The sequence below is a fragment of the Opisthocomus hoazin genome, chromosome 1, assembly GCF_030867145.1.
Source record: "Opisthocomus hoazin isolate bOpiHoa1 chromosome 1, bOpiHoa1.hap1, whole genome shotgun sequence".
Lineage (NCBI taxonomy): Eukaryota > Metazoa > Chordata > Aves > Opisthocomiformes > Opisthocomidae > Opisthocomus > Opisthocomus hoazin.
The window spans coordinates 142,166,740-142,191,477 of NC_134414.1; the positions used below are offsets into that span (position 1 = coordinate 142,166,740).

Sequence of the window (24,738 nt, forward strand, 5' to 3'; positions counted from 1 at the left end):
AACTATGGCACAAAGCTATACTCACAATTCTCCTGGCTTTTACCAGAGAAATAGAAAAAGCTAGAAAACAGTATCACTTCATCCGAATTCCACTGCTAGGGCTGGGGTCGTACTATTTCCACGTGCAAACACCATGTGGTATATCCTGCACTTTGCTGACAAGAAGCAATCTAATACTCGGCTTCCGAGTCCTAAACAAACAATATTGAAATCCACTGTCAGCTGCACAATAGCTGCTGCGCTCTGTCAAAACATACTTTTAAGGATAAACATGCTACGAAAACCTGCTGGAAAAAAGACCAGATACTAGCCCTGCCCGAGTTGTAACGCTTTATTCCACGTGCCGTTACTGCTCAAACACTACACTTGCAGCAATGCAAAAGCAAATGGGGGTAGGAGTTCTTACCTTTGCATCAGAACAAATGCACTGCTGTATGAGCACTTTGAAGAATATTATTTAGAATAACAGTGTCATAACAGATGTCTGAGCAGCAATGGTTTCAGGCTTGAAATCAAACTCTGGCCGATAGCACTTCAGCTTCCAGAATGGACAGGGAACCTTTGGAAAGCAGTATTTCAGACAGCAAGGAATGACCTCAACTGGCAGCAACCCTGTAAGGTTACATTTTCTAGTACAGACAGACCAACAGCAGGACTTCTTACAGGCATGCTGGGCATTGCTACACTCTTTCTGGGCTCCAGGAATGGAGTTCATACAGCCTGGAGTGCCAGAGCTCCCTACTCAGGGCAGCAGAAGGACAGCAGTAAATATCTGGCGACAGCCACAGAGTGCCAGTGTGCCCAAACCCCTAGTGACAGATGCACCTGCAAATGCATCTCTCTCATGTTCAGGCTCTTCAGTCAGGCGGAGTGAGGAAGGGGAACATTCACAGCTCAAAATCCTCCTCAGGAATTTTAGCACCTAATTCTTTCCTTTGGATTTGAATACTAGACCCAGGGACGAGGATGAGACTGTATGTAGTAGCTCAGAGCATTTACCCCTGAAGTGGGAGAGCCGGGTACCAGACTTCTGTTTGTTTGAAAGGCCTCAAACCCCATCTTATACTTATAGGTAAGTATTATGTTAGATGATGGCATGGATCATTCCTCTTGCTGTCATGAAGCAAAAAAAAACGCTGATGTACATGAAACTGCAGAGGAATCAAGACGGATTTCAGCTCTACAAATCTGGTAAGTAGAGGCATTCTTATGGTATAGAACAATTTTCAGTTTTTAATACTGCTTACAGGGTTTGGATTAAAAAAAATCCTTTCATAGAATGCAGACACAGTACTGGCAGCAAAGATAACTCAGCAAGGTCACACTGTAGGTTTCCCAAAGCACAGAGACAAAAGTGTGCATCAGGGTCTCCAGTACAGTACTGCTGGGTGAATATTAGATTAACTTCCAGAGGGTAAAACACAAAAGCCATCTCTCAAACACTCTAAAAGACCAATAGTCACTAAAACCAGGACCAGATGTATATCCCTGCATTAGCCACTGAATAATAGGGAAAAAAATGAAAGTTAAACTTTTATGAAAAAACCCAGTCATTTAGTATTCTGAAAGCATTAACCCAAGGGAGGAAACAAAGCCTGAAGATAGACATGCCTCCACACTAAACAATAAACTGAAAATATAATTCACTGATAATCTTTTGCATTTTCAGTATTTTAGTATACAATGGGGACAACAAACTTTGACGAAAGCACACTTTGAAGCAAAACAGTATATCAGCTTCATTTTAGGACACGCTTTGGACAAGTGCTGGATCTTCTAGTCCAGTCCCAGAAGTCCTCTCCATCCTAACTTGCTCTGTGATTCTGTATTAACCTGCCCTTGTAAGTTGACAGGCAATGGAAAAACCACAGGCATATTAACCAGGAAGGTAAGCAGCCAGTGTTCAGCTTACCTGCAGCACCTTTTAAGTCACGGACTGAGTAAGACCGACTGCTTGAATGAATCGGCACCAGAAACTGTTACTGAGTTCCGATTTCAGCGTCCAGGGAGCAGCCAGAACAGTTCAACATTCTGTCCTGTTATGCTAACAGATAACTTAAGATTTCTTCCTTCTGCTGACACATCTTGTGACGTTGCAAGCTGAGAGGAAATGCAGAGTGCAGTACAATGTAACTGGCAGATCACGTTCAGGCTCCACTCTTCCCCCCCTCCTTTTATTTTAATTTGCTTGCAGCAATCACGTTGCCCTTCGAGTACTTTATGAAACAGGATTTTTGCCTTGAAGCTCAACCCTAAGTTATCTAATCTATGGTTAGTTTTAACCTTGAAGCCGTCTGTCAGAGAGAACTGCCAAGGATCTTGCCTTGGCCCAAACAGTGGTAGAAAGCACCTTCTCTCAAACAGAGGGAGCCCATCAGAGAATGATGTTTCCACACACGCTGAAAGACAACAGATTCCCCATAAAACTTCTGAAATAGACCAGTATCAAGAAATTTTTGTTAATACAGAGCTTACGAGCTCTGCACAAAACTTTCTTAACCTACTTATGTCCTGCGGTGTTAGTTCCAGCTCATTGCAAGAACATGTGGAAAGAGACTAAAATCGCACCAGCGAAGGTGTAGACTGAGCTTCAGGCTCCGAGATCCTTAAACTGGCCTAGGACAACACCTGGGTAGAGACTACAGGAAATCTCTTGCAAAGGTCAGTCTACAGTCTCAATATTTAGCCAGCACTGGCACTCTAAAAAACCCTAACCTCACACTCCAGCTGCCCTGCGTGACTCTGGAGGGAAGACAAAAATCAGCTGACAGGCCATAATGACTAATTACGCACAGGTATTTGCTCACCGCAGCAAGAGAAAGCTGAAAAAAATGCAAAACACTGAAACACAGTGTAAAGCCTAATTAAAAATAGGAAACCTTATTTCAATTCAAACTTAGTTTAGCATAAGTCACTGCCAACAGAGCTTATCATCTAAGCCATCAAACAAGCATGACCTTCCTCCCGCCTTAGAGAGGAATCGATCCAAGTAGGCCAGCGCCAGACGTCGGCGAGCACAGAGTGCGGGGTAAAGCATTGAGACACACACGAGTTTTGTTAAATAGCGAACTGAACATGCTGAAAACCGAACAGAACTGCTAAGGGTGCCTGCAAACCACACCGGGAGCCAGGGCCAGGCTTGCCAGGTGCCACTGCCTGGGGGAGCAGCCCTGGAGGAGCTGGGGGGGTGAAACCAGCAAATTCTCGTAGCTTAAAACTAGGGGATTCAGCATCAGAACAACTTGCCCAAGCTTAACAAGACACACCCAGAGCTCAACCTCCAGTTCACCTCTGTGGTTTCATACAGAAAGGTGGATGGCAGCTTTAGAAACACTCTTTAAGAGGAACTATTACTACTTTATTCTATTAAAAAAATTTAAAACAGTTAAATAAAATCATACAATCTTGTACATTCCTAGAAGCTTTCAAGTGAGTGGGTGCCACATCCATTTGACTAATAAGCACTTTTTCATCAACTTTCCTAATTTTTCGTGCCAACTTAGCAGGTAAAGTGTTGCTGGCACACCTAGGAAAAGGTCATACTATTACAACACAGGCACATGTCTTTACACTCATTTACACCCTTTTCATACCTCTGCAAAAGGGTCTACTGCAGCTCAAGACCATATTTTACCAATGCCATGCATATCTCAGAACTAAGGTAAGAAAAAAACACCTGTGATGGATTCAGTTTAGCATCTCTAGCAGAACAGACTTTGCATGCCACAATCTAAACCACCTGTGATAAACTATGACATACAGGTCCCTTTCCACCTTATTTTAAACCCTCTGTTTTGCTTTACCTCTAAAGCACTTCCATAACATGTTACTGGCACTGAGATAGCAAAAAGAAGTTGGCGACTTCGGTAGCTCTGTAAGGACTTCTGGCGTATCTCCCAGGAAAGTAAAGGCGATTGAGATTCCGCTACAAAACTGCATTACCATTTATATTTTGTAGATAAACTTCTCTTTCCAGTTCAACCATAGCTTTTATATCAACCACACATGGGGTAAGATTTATACAGCCACTATGGAATTGAAAACGGAACGTTTAATGCGTTGCTCTCAGAAATCTGTATTTTCCCCTATCTCAGGCCACACGAGCTGTGAGAGGGAAATTACCAATACTTATTTTTCTAAGGGCTGCCTGCCTTCTTAAGTTTTGTATTTTTCAGACCTATGCTTCAGTGAAGAAAATAAGAGTTTTTAGCTATGAAGACAGCAAAGACTCACTCTCCACCCCTTACTCCCCTCAAAAAAGACTCAAGCCTCTAAAGAAACCCTTTAAGGGTATACTGAAGAGATTGAACTAGAGACTGTCAACTACACAACACACTGTTGGTGTCCTTTTTCTTTGTTGCCTTCTAATAAAACCATTGTACTTTTGACTACAGCATTAGTCCTTCAGATACAAAATAAACATGGAAGAAGGGTGACTTATCCTCACCAGATTCTGAAGCAGATTTCAATACCAAGATGTGCAGTAGTCTTAAATCTTATCAAAATGCTTTCATTACATATAATCATCAGAAGCTAGGCCAGCAGCACTACTACTAGTATTTTGGTTTAGTCACTACACTTTGTTGAAAGAAATGTTTTAAGACACTTTGTTTGTAAGTTAGAGAGTAACTCCCCCAGGACCCCAGCACTCTAGGGTAGGAGAACAGAGCATTCCAACCAGCATCCAAAGAGCTCTGAAGACCAGTGATAGCTTGGGGATTCAAAACAAGTATCAGGAAAAACTTCCTTCATGGGAGGGTAGGGCAGCCCTAAAACAGGCTAGACAGGATGGATGGGAGAACTTCCACCTCTACGTTTTCAAGATATGGCCAGATGAAATCCACAGCTGCCTTTATATTCTGTTGGTAATGGTTCTGCTTGGGCAGGATGTTGGACTACCCAACCTCCCAAGGCCCTGTCCAGCCAACGCTTCCTCTGATCCTGTGAAAAAGGCAAGAAGAGTATGCGTAGGGGAGAGGAAACTACATAGCCTACATGTTCTGAATAGTAGGCAAAGATTTATGACTGTAGCTTACAAGGACTCCCATATTGTGTAGTTTTTCAGAATCAAGAACGAAATCACACAAGCCCTTCTGAAAATCTCTGGTAACACTATGTTTGGCAAAGATACTTGTTCTGTGGCTAAAACAGCCCTGCTAACGTGCACATAAAGCATGTAAAGATACCCAACAAACCTGCAAAAGCGTTTTTGTCACATCTTAGTTTGAGAGTCAGTACTATCATGTGCATTTATTTGTCCCATCAGTTTGCACTGTCTACACACAAGCAAAATCAGGAGCTGAGCAAGACCAGCGTACAGGCATATTGACCAGAAAATCAGTGATGAATGTATCATCAACACATGGCATGGCAGAACACAGCCTACACATACTTTATATGTGGACTGCCAGACTGCCTTCAGCAATGGAGAAGCACGAGCAGTGCTTTACCCTTAATATGGCTCTCGTACTGAAGTCAAGAAAGTCACACAGATCGACAGAGAGCGAGTAGGGAGCTAAACCAACACCACAAGTTAACAAGAAATATATTTTAATAGATCTCACGGTTCTGGCATTCACTTGTACGCCATGACTTTTATTTCAAAGCAAGGGATGGAGAGTGCACAGGAAGGGAGGAGACGCAGAGGCCGCACACGCTGCACACGCAGTCTTTACAGCCAGCTGGCAAACAAGCCACTGCCACACCACTCCCCAGCCCCAAAATGGAACAACTCCCATTTTTCCAAGACATCTGATCTGAAAAAAAGCCCCCATTGTCATCACTGGTTACACTACAATGCCAAGGCCATATTAATTGCTACATTAAGTCACTTGAATAAAGCCTTTGTTTCTGCATTTAAAATTTTAGCAAGCTTTTTCTATCTATTCTAGCTTATACTTGGAAATGGTAAATAAGCTTCATCCTTACAAGACCCTCAGGTACAATAACATGTTTCAGCTTCCCGACGGTGTACGTGCTTCAGATGCAAGTTTTCTGATGTTTAGATAATTAAATGGCAATTTGTGTTACAGGCAGCACACTAACAGCATTTTCTCTTCAAGGACCATTACAGTTATCTGACCCTGTCTGAGCCTCTAGAAATCAAGGGCATTTCTGAAGTCTTACGTGTTTAAACCAAGGTGAAAACCATACAGATGAACATAGTTTTCAGGGGAAAAAAAATCCAAACCTACCCACAAATAAGCATCAGTGTACAGACACTCCTCTCCCCATTTACTGAAAACCCAGTTTGAGCAGAGTCATTAATTATCTGTTTTCCTGTTTGGATAGACAGGGTTCTAGGAACAGCTAACTAACATAACTTATTTGAGCGTGGGGAAGAAGAGTGGGCATACACGTGGTAGCTATGCCCTCTAGTCACTCTCTTTTTACCTCTTACATCAAAAAAGTTGCCAACAAAATTAAGCATCTGTTGTCCAAGCGTGCTCCAGAATAAAGCATCTCTGTTTCAACTAAAACCAGCACTACTGGTGATATATATTACGATACTAAATTAGTAGAACAGTGTTGAGCTTGCACTTTGCAAATAAGGTTCCTGGATATTGTAAGAGAAGACACGTTGCCAATCTTTACTGCATAATCTATGAAGACCATCATGGTTTACAAGATCTTATTTTCCGCTCATAAGCGCAGAGAGCCACAAGCCTACAGAGGCTTGGGCACATGCTTCGCTTTGTACGTACTAGTAGATTCACGGCAAAATTCAGCATACACACAATGCCTCTTGAGAGCAAGGATCTGACTAGCAACACCTCTAAAATACAACCTTCTTCCAAATCAGAGCAGAAGGGAAATAAAGTTATAAAACTCCTAAACTACGCTATGACTTCAGATCGAGCACTTGAGCTAAAACGACATCGTTTTGCTTAGTGAAATACCAGAAGTGCACAAGTATCTATACCAGTTCCTTGCTAACATCCTGGTTTAAGCAATCTTTAGCAAAAGAGAAGCTACAGGATTTTGAGGAAAACCGTTCCAGATATCCTCTCATTCCATGTGCACAACTAAGGTGTCCCTTGCAACAGGGACTTTGAACCCCAGGAATCTCCCAGAGTTACAGCCGTCAAGAGAGAGAAGCAAACTGTCTCAGTGCACCAAACAGAGAAGATTTAGCTTAGGAAATCCTGTTCAAATGCCCTCTGGCAAGGGAGAGGCTGGAACCTTATTTTAGGAGTGTGAACACCACTGATCTGTTAAACAAAAATATGATGTAATGAATTCTTTGCTTCCCTTCCTTACTGATAATCCAACCTAATCGGAAAGCCTGAGAATGAAACAAAAAAGCCGAAAATATTTTTTTTTTCTTTTAGCAAAATCAAAGGGGGGGGGGGGGGGGAAGACCCCTTAATTTTTTAATTTTTCTGTTTTGAAAAGGACTTTGCTGGTGAACTGAAACAGACCACTCCGAAAATAATTTCCTCACCCAGCACAAAGACACACATAACCACAGAATATTTGTTTTCAGAAGAAATACAGAATCTTAACCTTTTAGTTTTGCCTGAAAGCACATGGGCTTTCAGTCTTTTTTTTGTGACAAAACCAAGCCTTGCTATGGAATTCAAAGGGATGCTTTGTCCACAGTGCAATAATCCTGTTACAGGTGACAGGCGCCAGACTTGGACAGCTCTGACAAGCTGTGTGGTTCTGCGGCTTTCTGGAGAAGCTTCAAGACTTCAGTTAGAAGCCTTCTCAGACCTAGGAAAGGTTATACAAAAGAAGTCTGAAATTACTTTTTAAAGTACAAAGCTAGACTTAAAGTGTGAAGACAGGCATCCACATTTCTCTTCCTATTTTAGAGACAAATGATCTGAATATTAAACGTATTTATGAGATTTCTGCAATTTGACAAACAAGATAGACTAAATTTGACTCCATTTAGCTGTTATTTTTCTTCCTCACTTCAAGATATCAATTACTAAAGCATCTTTCCTCAACAACTAAAATTCAAAATACAAACTTTCATTTTATTAGAGCCTAGAAATTCTTATTTCTAAACACGACGCTATCCTTTGTAGGAAGCAGTCCACAAAACTGCAAAATCTTCATCAAAAAAAGACTGTATCAGAATGGCATGCATCCAAAAAGCAGAGTTTCTTTCCTGCCAGCGAGAGAAATGGCTAACATACTTTGCAATTAGTGCAAAAATCAATATCACATTTACAGTTACATGCTGGGGAAACTACATTTTTAGTTACTGCTATGCAAACATCAAGTTGAAAAAAATTTCAGCTGTTGCTAGGAGTTGCATAATACACATATTTTTCCCCTCTTAAATGTTTAACGACTGTGTATCATTAAATACCCATCAGGTGAGGTCTTCTACATCTTGCTACTACAAATAGTAGAATATTGCAGAATCCTCTAGTGATCAAAAAATTAATAAAAACCAACCTATGACCTCAAAAAGGTCACTCAGGCTAGTTTAACATCCAGGGTCCACAGGAAACACACGACCCCATCCTTTTCACTGCTCTACAGAAAAGGCCAACCCAGCAATCGCAGCAGCGAGAGGATGCAAACCTTGAATTCATGAACACAAGCATGAAATGGTTTGCCTGCAAGACCAGGGGCTTGGACACAGCAGTCAAGCAGTAAAGAACAAATCAAACATTTCTGAAGCAGAAAAAGTAGGCTCTCCTGTCTCTTCACTCAAGTGGCATTTCCACATGCCACCCTCCCTGTCATTATCAATACTTCTATCCTTGTTTCCAGACATACTGTCTCCACTTCAGAGACGTTCAATTTTCAGTTTCCCCTCCGTGGGCAAGAAAACGATGAATCCCAATTTGGAAAAAAACCACTAGCAGAATTACTGTTTTTTTTTAAACTTCAGACCAGTACATTGCCTCAAAAACACAGCCATAGTATTCAATTTCACATGCATTCTAGAAATGGAGGCACAGAAGCTGCAAATATAAACAGACTATGTAGATCTGGATATAATATCTTAGTTTTATGGAAGGAGAGATTTACATAGGACAATAAAAAAGGGAAGGAAAAAGAAGCCTTAAATGAGACAGCAAGAACACATAATAAAAATGTGAACAAGGGAGGAAAAGGAAAGGAACAGATGCACACATCATGGTATCTTCAGCTACGCTATCCCACCAGCCTGAACAAGTGCAAGGGCATTAAGGAGCTGCAGCACAGACAGCAAGGGAACAACAGGTACATTGTGCAGTGTTCGGCTCCGGAGCGGGGAGTGCACAGGCAGCGGAGATGAAAAGCATTTCTTGTAATCCAAAGAATGCAGCAAAACTCAAGGATCCCGGTGATAACATTGTCAAAGCAATCTGGGTTTTATTTCTGGACTGACTCCATCCAAAAGACAGGATAAGAAAGGTGTGTACACAGTAAGCTGAAACGTGCAAGAGAAGCAATGAAAATGCAAGAGGCAGCACGTTTCCTTTGAGATTATTTCTCACATCAACCAGAACTTCCTGGCCTGTCTGAGAAACTCTCCCTGAACCAGAGATCCTTTTTAGAGAGCACCAGGAACTTGTCCCATCTCTTAATTCCCTTCAGTAGATCCTAGCAGCAACAACTGGAGGTGGGGGGGAATGGAAACCACAGCGAGACCGGTGAACGAGATTTTCCCGATTCATGATCTGGGACATTCAGACAAAACAGAAATTCCACCCCACTTACACAGCGGAAATATGGTTCGGGAAGGGAGCACACCCAGGTTTTTCAGGCCAGCCAGTAGCAGAAGTATCTCTTGGCTCAGAAGGGTCAAAGACAGCTACTTCATGCACAACACAAGCCACAAAAGACTCCAGCAGTTACTCACAGCTGGAGGATACAAATGAAGTCTCAATGCTCAAATACCAAAGTCTGGTTTTGGTGCTTATTAAGCTTCCCAGAGAATGTGGTATCTCCCTGTGTTCAGCAACCGCACAAAGTAGATAACCAGGTAGAAAACCTTTGCAGGTCATGCAAATGGAAGGGGGAAAAGGCTGTTCAGGAAAGCAGTACCACACACTGGGCTCCTGACCCAGTCAGGAATCACTACTCAAAAAAAAAAAAAAAAAAAAAAAAAAAAGTAGCACGCTACTAATAAAAGTCTCTAAAATTTCTCTCAAAACAAAGGTTTTGTCAGCTGTATTTAGGACTTTGTGTGAGCAAAATCAATGTAAAGAGCCATGAGACCTACAATGAACTTTAAAAAAAGTCTGTAACTCTCAACAGGCCAATTTTTGCCCACTTACCATATTTAAGTTCTGGAAGAAGAAAAAAGTTTCTCAAAGAAAGTTATTCCTCTGTTTTGAAATCAAGTAGAGACATGACTGAAATTCTAATTTATCAATTCAAGAAAGGTTCATGAAGAAGTATAAGGTCCCAGACCATGTGCTATTCACCAGAAACACACTGTCCTGAACTACTACTTTTCAAAGCTGTAGAGACAATTCCAGAGAATCTACAACACTTGAAGATGGTAAGAGGAGGCATACTGGGCCAAGACCAAATACCCATCCAGCACTGTAAATCTGTCTCCAACAGGGATCCATCACTAAGCAGGTGACTGATACTGACCTTACATGGCAGGTCTCTGAAGCCTCTGACAGGAAAATCCATCACCCTTGAGAGTGACTGTGACTTTTCACCATCTGGTGATACAAAACACATTTATTCTGACGAGTAGCAGCTTACCTTCGCTAGTAAACAGCTAAAAGGCAATTGCAATCACGACTAGGACATTCAAACAGAAACAGTCCACACCACTACAAAGCCTCAGCACAAGAAAGAGAGCTGTCCTACATGACTTGCATGAAGAAATAGCAGAAGCGAGAAGAGTAGCGCGTCTTTGGAGGAATGTGGAGCCTGAAACCTTGACCGATGCTGTTATGGGAAAGATTGAGACCTCGGCTCAGTAAGCTAGAAGGCAAGAAATACGTTGGACATTAAAATTCCTAACCCGTATAAACAAAAGGAAGAAGAAGTCATAGCAAACGCCTAGGCAAGAACAAAAAGGCTGCAATAATACTTTACAGTTCTCCTGAAAGCCCTGCTGGCTTCCAACTGACCCCAGCTCCAGGACTCACAGGTGTGAGGTGTAGTTATTAGCCTCAGCTGGACTGTTCTTCCACCCTTCAGTCTCCACAGCTTCATGGCAAGCAGTTCCACAGAGCTAATTCTTGTGGTATGAAGAATAACCTGCTTTTTGTTTGTTCTGACCTTGGTTTCTACTGGCTTAGTGTGATGTCCACTGGTTCTTGTGCTGCCAGAGTGAATAAAGGCAGTCCTGTTTGCCTTCACCTCATTCATGACACTGTAGGGTTCCCTCCTACATTAAGCTGTTTTTCTTTTGGACTGAAAAGTCCCAGCTTGCTAAATTGCTCACATCTCTCATTACCTTTACTACCCTCCTCTAAGCATTTTCCAGTTCTACTGCCTTCTCTCCAAGACGAGGGAAGCAAACAGCAAAGACTGTCCAAAATGCTTGGGAACCACAGATTTATGTATTGGTATAAAGTTGATGTTCTTCGGTCCTTTTATTTATTGATTGACACTGAATAAAAGCAGATTTTAACATGTTTCAGTACAAAAATCTATTATGACTCCATGATTTCAGCTGAGAAAGTGTTTTAATAAATGACATACTACAAGCTGACCCTTTCTCTTGTGCCCCGAAAGAGACAGCAAACTGAAGTCACATAACAACAACAAATCAGATCAGTGATGCTTATGAGGAAAAAAATTTGGTTTATCCAAAACAAGCGAAGGTAAACAACTAACTCTACCCACGTGAGGATGGGCAAGCACCATCTTGACAAATTTTCAGCAGGCACATACCTCCTGTTCTCATACAATAAAATCATTCAGAGACCATAACTCACCTGGCTCATTTCCAAGTGACAAATAAAGGAGTAACAATCTAGACACCTGGCAGCTAGCCACAGACTTGCTCCACTGAAAGGAATTTACTCAAATAACAGTCACATCCGATATTAAATATTTAAACTTGGCAGAAGAAAACCTGACTCAATAGCACCGCATTCTCTGTTTCCTGGAGTTACAGGTAAACACACATATGTATATATACATATATATGCTCTGGCTAAACGCCACCTGGGAAAAATAAGAGACCAGTGTCTTCATAAATCCTGCATGGTGTTTCAGTCAAGGGAACTATCTTCACTGGTGGTACTATTCTACCATACAGAATCATCACCCTGTTTAGCAACAATGTGTTGTGTCAGTTGTGGGCAGCAATTAACACTCTGGAAATGTGTGCTTTAGAAATTAACTGCTTTATATTAAAGATACATAACACACCTAGAACATGACACTAAAAATACTTTAATAAATAACCAAAAAGACCTCCAAAATACAGGACAACTTAAGACGGTGTCAGTTTCTGAAGCTAGACTCTGAGACAATAGAGCATTTTTGATGCATGCAAACACATAGATGTGCTACACTTCAACAAAGCTTCTGTCTAGTACATAGACTGCATTTTACATACGTGTATTTCTACTAGTTAACATTCTACACTATATTAAGGACATCAAAAGTAAATACTTTCAGTTGTGCAATATTATTGCCTATTGCTACAGACCTGGAAGAACCACCAATAGTGGCGTGCTCCAGCCTTTCCTGGAGTAAGAAAAAGCTGCTGTCTCTTTATGCTTGCCTGTACTTCAGATACACAGAACTTCAACATGAGACAAGCTATCATTTTGGCAAATGACCACGATATTTTATTCTATTTAGTTAATATTGGTCCCTCACCTGCTTCAATTACCAATAGAATACTACCACAAAATATTATATTTGAAATAGGAGTTGTAGAATAGTATTCTGAACATAAAAATGCTGAAGGATATGTGATTGGTATAGAAGTCCATCACTTAAAAGCTGACGTATGTAAGACAAATTAGCTTTAAACAAGGCTCATATACTGTGGCAAGCCAGAGAAGAAACTACGTCCTGCTGCCAGACTCCAGAACACACTAGCAAAGTGAATTTCCCCACTTGCTTCACCAACTTCATTTACACTGTAAAAAAAAGTGGACTCAAAACAAAGCAATTGGAAAAGTAAAAAAAAACCCATACTGTCAGTTTATACGTTAGTATTATAGTGTTTAATTCCAAGTTCTGGTATTTGAATTACATCAAAAATTAATCACACTGTCAGGGGAAACATAATCTGCTACTGCTTTGCTTTCTTGACACCTCTACCGGATTTTTGGCAATATCTGATTTGCCAAGGTGAGGATGTCTCCTTATACGCAGCACTGTTTTAAATGCAGATTCCCATTAAGAATAGGAAACAGTTGGACTGGAGGGTTGTTGGGAGGCTTTTCACATAGTCGCAGTACCTCTCCTGCGTACTGGGTCAAGAGACAAAATGAAGATTTCCCTCTGCCCAAACAAAGTGAGGGCTCCACATAGTCTAAAACTCTATCAGACCAAAGGGGACGGGGGCCCTCTGCTCAGCACACATCTACGGCACAAGCCAAGAGGCAGCTGCAGCCCACCGTCCCCAAACCCACAGGCAGCCACAGCTGATGGCCTGCCCTGCAATCCACCTACCTGCCGGCACCGAGAGGTGCTGCCCGGGAAGACCCAACAGCTAGAGGAGCCCGGGGCAAGGGTCTCCTCCCATTCAGGGCACGCTCCCCAGCGGCAGGGTAGCCCTGGGTCTCCCTCCCACACAGCTGGAGGGGGCACATACATGAGGATCACGTCATTGCAGGGAGAACAAACCCGGCAGGACCTCTGCACAACCATTTGCAGGAAAGCAGATGCTGCACAGAGCAGGGAAGCTGGGATCTCTCTCAGATTTCTAACTTCAGGAAGGAAGGGGGAGTGATGAATACATATATATTTATGAAGTTCTTTAAGCTGTAGAGTTCTTGGAATGCTTTATGTGCAAGTACTGTCAGAATGGAGAAGCAAAACTCTTACTTGAATTTTTTTTGTCATAACTTCTTACCTGCAGATGAAGATACGAGAGATGTCTGCTTATGCAGTGAGCTTAGTGCGATCTGCTACTCCAGGCATAAGTGCCAAATCTGCTGTCAAGGTCAGCTGCTAGAAAAAAAAGAAACATTGTCATATACTAGTAAAACTATCTTCTTGAGAGTAAAGCCCTATCCCCCCCCCGCTTCCTTTAGCGCTTTTGAAAATAGTGTTTACCTGGCACCTCTAGGTATGGACATGCAACAGCCAGCTATGTACAAGTAGTATTTTATTTCTTAGAAGATAGTCCAAAGAAGTGTGGAATACCGCCTTTAAATTGCTGCCTCTTATACCTGGTCTGACATTTTCTTGCTATAAATAACTAAACATGGTAAACAAGATTTCAACAGCTTTCGAGAACATTAGGAAAAACTAAGCACTGTATTAGGCAGTCACGAGCATCTACCACTACTAAACTGTAAATACAGGAGATTATTTCACAATCTTCTTTCCCGATTTTCTTTTTAAGGAAAATAATCCTCAAACTGGAGGCGTTCCAGACATAAAAACCTTCACGTGCTCCCAAACTTCATACCCTTGCAGTAGTGAATCACAGCCAACGCATGCATAAGCAGTCAGACAAAGCAGGCAAAGGGTAACAAATCCCAAACTGCTGATTAAGACCAGTATTAATCAGCCTGGAATGGATGCTTACTACAGTGATGTTTAACAGCATCATTGTGACAGACTTAAAAACATTGCCTAATGCTATGTCATAGCGAAGGAGAACATGTAAGAAGTGGTTATTTTTAAACCTTCACCACCAAAGACTTTCAGAATAATATTTTAAGGGAACATATCTATTCTATGTAATGCTCAATGGGGACTCTAGTTTGACAGAAGCATAGAAGCGTAGATCTAAGTCAGGAAAACTTTCTCTAGTCTTTTAGTGTCTCCTCTCCACTGCTGTCAGCCACTGAATTTTGTTAAGACAAACTTTTTCTCCTACAGAGAAAGCTCTACAGTCAGCTATATGAAAAGGTTTAATAAGCACAAACTCCAGCATAAGCATGTCATGAGGGTCTAGAAAAACAACAAAAACCTCTTAAAGATCTAGAATGAAAGGACTGGCCTGTTGCAAAATGCCACACCACAAGCACTATGCATCGAAGCCCTAGAGGAGTAATTACTTCTTTTATTATAGCCAAAAACTCCAAAAACAGGACAGGCAGGTGCTCCAGAGACCTCAGGCACATGTCAAATTGTTTTCACCACCACCAGCTGAATACGTAGCTTTCATTCACAAACCAATATTCATTAAACTCTTGAGTTGTCAGAATATGTTTTTGTCAAGTGATGTTTTGTGCTTTCCACTCTGTGGACCCACTAACAGTTACTAATGGTTCACAGGAGCCTTTTACTTGAGCTCTGGAATGACCATAACCAGTTTTTGGGGAGTTTATGCCTCAGCTGCATTTTCACACAAGGAAGAAGAGCCTGTTAAAAATCCTTAATGTATTTGCTTGCACTTACATTATACAACACTGCTTTAGATTCTGCACTCGTGTTTAGTCACTATGTAGTCATATTCAAACAGTCACACATAATGCTGAACATTCACCTAACCCACAACATCCGGTGAAATCACCAGTGCTTGAGCCCCAGTTACTTATCAGTCCTCACATAAACATGTTAGATTAGGAAAATAAATCTGGTTGTAGGATACAGATGGTGATTCAGTTAATCTAGAGACACATATGCTTGAATTTTCCTGGGGGAGGGAGAGGTAGAGAGGAGAGAAACATTGTCTCACCCCGAACTATGAGAGCCCAGCTTCAAGCTAAAGTCGTCTTCATCTATTGCAAACTGATCAACTGCCAAGACCCAGTTGTGAATATTTCAGTTACTGTTCCTTGTTAACTACTCCAGAATATTTCACACAACAGGCAAAGCACAGTGGACTTTTAACCTGCAAATGGAGTAGCTGTGATGCTGATCCAGCAGCAAGGACCGACACTTCCACTCAAACAGAGCCGCATTATCTTCAGCTCTGCTGAAGCACTAAAGCCCTTCTCAGACCACTTTGCAAACTGAGTGAGAAGGAGTAAGGATAAGAGCCACATTCTGTCCTCAGGGACCCCTCTTAAATCAGATTCTCAACATCAGCCACTTCCTCTTTGTTTTCCTCAAGCCATATGGCTTCCTGACAAAATCTGTACAAACAATAAATCCATTAATCAAGCCACTGTGGAGGAAAAGGCTTTTTTTTTTTCTTCCCATCATCCATCCAGACATTTTAATGGGTATGTTTTATGTATTTTATTTTATGGATGTCCCAAGGAAAATACTGAAGTCCTCTTTGTTCTCACACTGCAGTGTTGTAGACTGGAGCCCAATTCTAGTACATGCTTGTAGGAGGAGATCCTAACATGCCACAATGCAAAAAGACCCAGGAATAGAGAAGTCAGTCAAGCCAACAAGAAAGGAGTCCAGCCTTACTGCATCTGTTAGTAGGGATACGGTAGAAATTGCTGCCTAAGCTCCCTAGCATACTATGTCAAGAAACAAATAACAAAACTACCTTTTTTTGTAATTAACAGAAGTAGAACATGAGAGGCATTGAAAGTCATTTCTGTTCCTACACACACAAATGCCAAAGTAGCCACAAGCAGCTGAAAGGAAGAGCTTCTTTTAAGAGATGCCACAACAGAGGACTTCTCCCCAGAGGCCACATCTCTTACTAGAGGTGAATCAAGATGACCAATCTCACACAGCACACTACATAATCTGTTTGGCATGTCCAAACTGGTAAAGTCACACAGGAGATCATGTTCTTCTCGGATCACAAGGAAATAAACACTGCACATGCAAGGAAGTCTATGGCAGAGAGGAAGCACAGAAAATAGAATAAGATTTCTAGCTCTTGTAGACGGGAAGCTCACTTTCTTGAAAGGTGGGAAGCTCGCACTCTCCTGTGGGAGAGGGGAGAAGAGAATTCAAATAAGACCTAAGCAGGCTCATCACTTCACCAAACCAAGCCAACCTGAGACACTGCTCGGCTTCAGTTCTGCTGCTCGGTGCCAGGGCGCACAGAAGTATGCCAGCTTCACGCTGTTGCAGGGTCAAATCCTGTTCACAAACCATATATATTGTTGGGCAAGCACATAAAGAAAAAGTGAAAGTATGGTAAGGCATTCTCTTTCTTCCTACTCGATCAACAGGCTCAAAGAGCGTACGAGGCTGAGAATTAAAGAGCACAGAAAAAATAAAAGAAACAAAGACCTGATTTTCTTTGCTTGCAATAGCTTTTCTGCAGTATCAGACCATTCCCATACTCTCAGATGTCGCTTTGAGACACATGGAGTCTATGTTACCCCAGCCTACCCCAAGCAACTATTTGCATCATACCTTGGAGCCTACCCAGCAACGAAGAAAGGGGTTTCCTAGTGATGATGGAAGAAGGCAGAACCAAAGACAATTCATCAGCTGAGTATGTGATGGCATTACCAACAAAAGCAAACTGAACAAGGTTGACATGTCAATCACAACTTTCAAGAATATGAAAATGCAAAATGTCTATTTTGAGGATCTGTTCCCAAGACACTTTCTCCCAAAACTTCCTTGACTAAACTTCTATTGCGCAGTCTGCAGTGCAGAAGAAGGATTACAAAGAACAAGAAATTACTTTCAAGCTCAGGTGGTCTCTCAGTCACACATTGCTAAAGCAACTGTGACCCTTCGTCTCACAGAGAAGAAAAACATGACTGGCATGGTAACAAGTCTTTTTACCTTAAATCATGTTTTGTTTCCTTCACAGCTGTTCTATATTTTACTGGACGACCAAAATTATGTCCCAATTCCTGTGAACCAAAGTAATCCTCTGTTGAAATGAAGTTCAGGAGAAACACCAAGCAGTTTATGGCACTGAAAAAATCCTTATGTAGAAACTGCATTAAAAAAGGAATGAAGTTGGCTTTTCAAGAGTCTTTTTTTTTTTTCCTCAAAACACAGGAAAGCAGCATCCTTGATTACAAGCAGGAAATCTTTAAAATGAATGCCCTTTATGTCTTTGTTGAAGTTAAGTAGCAATTAGCCATAAAGGAAAAAAATATGGCAAAAGTAATCTCAAAAGACTGAGTCATTATCTCCAAGGAGATACATCCCTAGTTTTAACAAGGTCAGAACATTTTCGGTCAGTTCTTTGGGATAATGGGAGATACACGATGTTCGCTTCTGTTTCTATCAAGGTAACGACAATTCTGAAATACCGCAGATGTCACATGGAGCCTACCGCTATGAATTACTAGCCTTGAGTTCACAATCTAAAAAGAAACACCAACACACCCGAAGTACAGATAGATTTGTAAATGCCTTGAGGTAGTGAAGAAAGGTATGTTTGTTTTGGACAGAGTAGTGAGGAAGATCAGGTGCTACAAGCTAGGGAGGCCTCATACCACATCTGGGTCAGATGGTCCCAATTATCTTCTCAGTGTTAATCAAAAGTTATCCCTCAGCTGCTATATGACGACATATGTGAAAATAAATCTGGGATTGGTGTTTGGTTCCTAGCAAGAAAAAAGCTTCCCTGTCACAAATCAGTTGGTGCAAGCAGCATCCTCACTTGAAGTCTTATGAAGAAGCCTGTGGTATGAAGGTCTGCAGGTATGACACAGAGTCTTCACATCAAGCATCAAAATGGAATACAAGAAAGGCTGACAAAAAATTTAGGGGTATACCAGTGGAGAGGAGCAGGTAGTTCTCCCTCCTGATAGCTCACTATTCTGTCCTATCTGCCCCATCGATAGACAGCATGTGCTCCCAAAGTAACGGTATCTGTATCAGCCTGTTCTAGCTACTGCTCTTACCTATAGGGAGAAGACCGATCCAAATAGGAAGCAAGACAAATTATTAGAAGAACACATGAAGCATCAACCTGTTTACATCTTTACTGACTATAGTCGCTTGTTCATGTCTTCACTTGACTGTAGCAGGTAGCCAGTCAGAGCAAGATCAAAAAAGTTTATTCCTCATCTTCCCCAAAACAACCTAACACCTTCAACAGAATTGACGGCGGTATCGTCCAACCCTGACTTCACCGAATCATTCAGTCCCATGTCTGCTTGTATCTATCTTGTCTGGAGCTCTCATCTGAAGTCCTGTCTACATTACTACTAGCCCATGGTCACATCAGAGTAAGCAGCCTACATCTGCGATTCCAACATAGTTTTGTGCGTGTTTATTACTTAAACCATATCCTGTGTTAGCAGAAGCAAAAGCATTAACATCCCTTTCTACAGTAGTCAGAAAAAAGCAACCTCTTCGTTACTACTATTTAGCTCTTCTCAGGAAGAGAAAAAAAAGGATAATAATTGCTTTAAATCCAACCCTAAATTACTCCCTCTTCACTCCACAAACACAGCATCCTAGTTCTTTAAGCTCTACTGAAGTGGTGAAAAGTGCTACAAAAATCACACCGATACGTAAATGAGAGTGAAAATTATAAAGCAGCTCGATACAAAAAAGTATCTTGACCATGATCTTCAGAGTTCCACCAGTCAGTTTTCTCCTTGCAAGTATGCGAAGGGCATTTGTTTTCCATACTTTGCTTTCCACAAGCAACAGGCTCGAATTCATTTAATAGTTTTAAACCTTTCAAGTTCCAGCTGTTAAGAAAAGGGAAAGAAAAACACTTGAAGTTACTTATTTTCTTTTTGTTTGAACAACATATTAAAGAGACCCCCAACATACAAGCTAAGAAGACATCATCACGTAAAGTAGAATGCTTACACGCAGCGCACATTGTCTTCTCTTCCTCCAAACTGCTAACATTTTACTTGGCAACATCTACTGTTAAAGCCCACTGTAACAATTCACCCAAGATCAAAAGGGCATGCTGATACTACAGAGACCCATCGAGACTCATCCACAGACTGTGCACCTACTACACAACTCCCTCATCTCCTCGCACATTGTGTGCGACTCCATCTGGAAGAAGACTGGAGTAATAGCAAAGAAACTGGTGATCTTCTCCTCATGAGCAAGTTCTTTTCTTGAGACAGCAGGCACTGCAATGTTACACTTACTGACAGAAGGGATGCTTTTGTCTGCTTCCTCGGCAGTTTTAGAAGCGTGAAGGCTCCTGCAGACTGCTGATCAGCAACCTCGGCCAGAACACACCTCCTTGGCTGTACTGCTGCAGTTAAATGCATTCAGGCTCAATTCACCCGGCAATTACCCAACATAGCAGTAGAGAAGGTGTGCAGTCATAGCGAGAATTTGCTTTGTTCTTGAAAATTTCTTTTTTGCTGATAGTCTTTTTGCTCATCATCAACCAAAGTCTGCTCCGTAGATTTAATGTACAACAAGCAGCGACGTCACTTTGCATGCCTGCCTTATCATTTGAAACCAACTGCAGTTTCATCCTTGACTATTCACTCTTCAAACAGCATCAAACTCTAGCCATGCCTACATATCACTCAGTATTTTGCACCGATTCTCAGAAAAGCACGTATGAGAAAGCACATTTAAAGAAAAAGAGAAAGACTGAGGTAACAGTCAAGCAGGGTTTAGCAGAAATCGGGATTAGACATGGTGTTCACACGTCCACTGACCTGTTCTCATTGTAAGTTACAGAAAGTACGTTGAGCTAGCTCCTGTTGTCATTAATCCTAGTGGTTAGAACCACAGGAACACATTTTAAAAGAACAATTCAAGTTAAAACATGTATGTCATTAACCATGCACATCACCAAAAACGTATACTTGGAGAAGTCATCCAGGTATTTAGGAAATATAAAAATGGTAGCACATTGATAGCATATTGTCCTGGGTTCGGCCAGGACAGGGTTAATTTTCACTGGAATCCAGGAAGGGGCTGACCCCACCTGGCCAAACAGAGCCGGGTATTCCATACCATGTGCCGCCATGCTGGGTTCTGGTGGGGCGGGTGGCACAGCGGGGACTCACTCGCAGCTGGGGAGGGCTCAGCGGTGGCGGTTCAAGAGAGCGGGTCTGTTGTGCGGTCTGTTTTGTTTTGTGTCCCTGTCCCTGGGCGAGCTGCGAGACATGCGGAAAGATTTCAGCTGCCACCCAGGCGAGCACATTGTCACCTGGCTGCTGCGGTGCTGGGGTAACGGGGCCAGCAGCTTGGAGTTAGAGGGCAAGGAAGCCAAGCAGCTGGGATCCCTGGCCAGGGATGGGGGCATTGACAAGGCCATTGGGAAGAAGGAACAAGTCCTCAGCCTCTGGAGGAGACTTCTGTCAGGCATGAGGGAGAGGTACCCCTTCAGTGAGGATTTTGTATGCTACCCTGGCAAGTGGACCAATATGGAAAGGGGTATTCAGCACCTGAGGGAATTAGCTGTGCGGGAGCTGGTTTACCATGAACCAGACGATGAGCAGGTACCCACAGACCCAGATGAAGTCCAGTGCACAGCATCTATGTGGAGGAAGTTTGTGCGGAGCGCATCATCCTCATATGCCAACTCACTGGCAGTTGTAAACTGGAAAGGTAAAGAGGCACCAACAGTGGATGAGGTGGCTGTCCGACTCCGGCAATATGAGGAAAGTCTCTCTTCCTCCCTTGTCTCAGCTGTGGAGAAACTGGCCTGGGAGGTCCGGCAAATGAAAGAGAATATATCCTACTCCCCACCTGTATGGGCCAGTGTCTCAGCTATTAGGGGCAAGCGTTCCTCTGCTCAGGAGAGAGAGTACAGAGGCTACACACCTCGGGGCACCCTGTGGTTTTACCTGCGTGACCACGGAGAGGACATGAGGAAGTGGGAAGGAAAACCCACCTCAAGTCTAGAGGCACGAGTGCGTGAGTTGCGAGGTAAAACAATCACCAAAGGGGATTCTGTTGGGAAAAATGCCGCTCCAGTTTCCAGCAGCCAGCTCTCCAGACCAGGCAGACAGTTTGATCTTGATTCCGATCCTCTGGAGGGGACCTCCCAGTCATTTTTACAGCAGGTGAGCAGCAAATTCTCTGACCAGGATTAGAGGGGCCCTGCCTCCAGCCAGGTGGAGGAAAGGGACAACCGGGTTTATTGGACGGTGTGGATTCGGTGGCCTGGCACGTCAGATCCACAAGAGTATAAAGCTCTAGTGGACACTGGTGCACAGTGTACTTTAATGCCATCAGAGTTCAAAGGGTCAGAGTCCATTTGCATTTCGGGAGTGACAGGGGGGTCCCAAGAGCTGAGTGTATTGGAGGCTGAAGTGAGCCTCACTTGGCAGGAGTGGCAGAAGCACCCCATTGTAACTGGCCCCGAGGCTCCGTGCATCCTTGGGACAGACTATCTTAGGAGAGGGTATTTCAAGGACCCAAGGGGGTATCGGTGGGCTTTTGGCATAGCTGCTGTGGAGACGGAAGAAATTACACAGCTGTCCATTTTGCCTGGTCTCTCGGAGGATCCTTCCGTTGTGGGGTTGCTGAGGGTTGAAGAACAACAGGTGCCAGTCGCGACCACAACGGTGCACCGGCGACAGTATCGTACCAACCGAGACTCCCTTCTCCCCATTCATCAGCTGATCCGCCAGCTGGAGAGTCAAGGAGTGATCAGCAAAACTCGCTCACCCTTTAATAGTCCCATATGGCCAGTGAGAGAATCTACTGGAGAGTGGAGACTGACAATAGACTACCGTGGCCTGAATGAAGTCACACCGCCGCTGAGTGCTGCCGTGCCAGACATGCTAGAACTTCAATATCAGCTGACGTCAAAGGCAGCCAAGTGGTACGCTACAATTGACATCGCTAATGCATTCTTCTCCATCCCTTTGGCAGCAGAGTGCAGGCCACAGTTTGCTTTCACCTGGAGGGGCGTCCAGTACACCTGGAATCGACTGCCCCAGGGGTGGAAACACAGTCCCACCATTTGCCATGGACTAATCCAGACTGCACTGGAAAAGGGTGAAGCTCCAGAACATCTGCAGTACATTGATGACATCATTGTATGGGGTGACACAGCAGAGGAAGTTTTTGAGAAAGGGGAGAAAATAGTTCAGACCCTTCTGAAAGCCGGTTTCGCCATTAAGCGAAGTAAAGTCACGGGACCTGCGCAAGAGATCCAGTTTCTAGGAATAAAATGGCAGGATGGGCGCCGTCAAATCCCAATGGATGTCATCAACAAAATAGCAGCTATGTCTCCACCAACCAGCAAAAAGGAAGCACACGCCTTCCTGGGTGTTGTGGGTTTTTGGAGGATGCACATCCCAAATTACAGCCAGATTGTGAGTCCTCTGTACCACGTGACCCGGAAGAAGAATGATTTTGAATGGGGCCCTGAGCAACGACAGGCATTTGAACAGATTAAACGGGAGATAGTTCATGCCGTAGCCCTTGGTCCACTCTGGTCAGGGCAAGATGTTAAAAACGTGCTCTACACCGCAGCCGGGGAGAATGGCCCAACCTGGAGTCTCTGGCAGAAAGCACCAGGGGAGACTCGAGGTCGACCCCTGGGGTTTTGGAGCCAGGGATACAAAGGATCCGAGGCCCGCTATACTCCCACTGAAAAAGAGATTCTGGCAGCATATGAAGGCGTTCGAGCTGCTTCAGAAGTGGTTGGCACTGAAGCACAGATCCTCCTAGCTCCACGATTGCCGGTCCTGGGCTGGATGTTCAAAGAGAGGGTCCCCTCTACGCATCATGCCACCGATGCTACGTGGAGTAAGTGGGTCGCGCTGATCACCCAGCGTGCCCGAATGGGAAACCGCAGTCGCCCAGGAATTCTGGAGGTAATCATGGACTGGCCAGAAGGCAAAGATTTTGGAGCATCGCCAGAGGAGGAGGTGACACTTGCTGAAGAGGCCCCACTGTATAACCAGCTGCCAGAAGATAGGAAACAGTATGTCCTGTTCACGGACGGGTCCTGTCGCATTGTGCGGAAGCAGCGGAGGTGGAAGGCTGCTGTATGGAGCCCTACACGACAAGTCGCGGAAACTGCCGAGGGAGAAGGTGAGTCCAGCCAGTTTGCAGAGGTGAAAGCCATCCAGCTGGCTTTAGACATTGCCAGTCGAGAGAAGTGGCCAGTGCTCTATCTTTACACCGACTCTTGGATGGTGGCCAATGCCTTGTGGGGGTGGCTGCAGCAATGGAAGAAGAACAACTGGCAGCGCAGAGGCAAACCTATCTGGGCTGCCCCATTGTGGCAAGATATTGCTGCCCGTCTGGAGCAGTTGGCTGTAAAAGTCTGTCACATGGATGCCCACGTCCCTAAGAGTCAGGCCACTGAAGAACATCAAAACAACCACCAGGTGGATCAGGCTGCTAAGATTGAAGTGGCTCAGGTGGATCTGGACTGGCAACATAAGGGTGAACTCTTTATAGCTCAGTGGGCCCATGACACCTCGGGCCACCAAGGAAGAAACGCAACATACCGATGGGCTCGTGACCGAGGGGTGGACTTGACCATGGACACCATCGCACAGGTTATCCATGAATGTGACACATGCGCTGCAATCAAGCAAGCCAAGTCGGTAAAGCCTCAGTGGTATGGAAGACAATGGCTAAAATATAAATACAGGGAGGCTTGGCAGATTGACTACATCACACTGCCACAAACCCGCCAAGGCAAGCACTATGTGCTCACAATGGTGGAGGCCACCACCAGATGGCTGGAAACCTACCCTGTGCCCCATGCCACTGAGCGGAATACCATCCTGGGCCTTGAAAAACAAGTCCTGTGGCGACATGGCACTCCCGAGAGAATTGAGTCGGACAACGGGACTCACTTTCATAACAGCCTCGTAGACACCTGGGCCAAAGAACATGGTATCGAGTGGGTGTATCACATCCCCTACCATGCACCAGCCTCGG

The 24,738-nt window shown here is 43.5% G+C and overlaps 1 protein-coding gene across 3 annotated transcripts in view; it reads right to left on the reverse strand.

Moving 5' to 3' along the window:
* The window catches only part of RASSF8 (Ras association domain family member 8), a 102,131-nt gene that overhangs the window by 38,604 nt on the left and 38,789 nt on the right, over positions 1–24,738 (reverse strand). For 2 of the 3 annotated variants that reach the window (XM_075439404.1, XM_075439422.1), the window contains one exon: positions 13,961–14,055. The gene's annotated coding sequence lies outside the window, so the exon portion shown is untranslated. Of the gene's footprint in view, positions 1–13,960; positions 14,059–24,738 lie in introns of all 3 variants that reach the window. The other variant, XM_075439413.1, reaches the window with a different exon arrangement.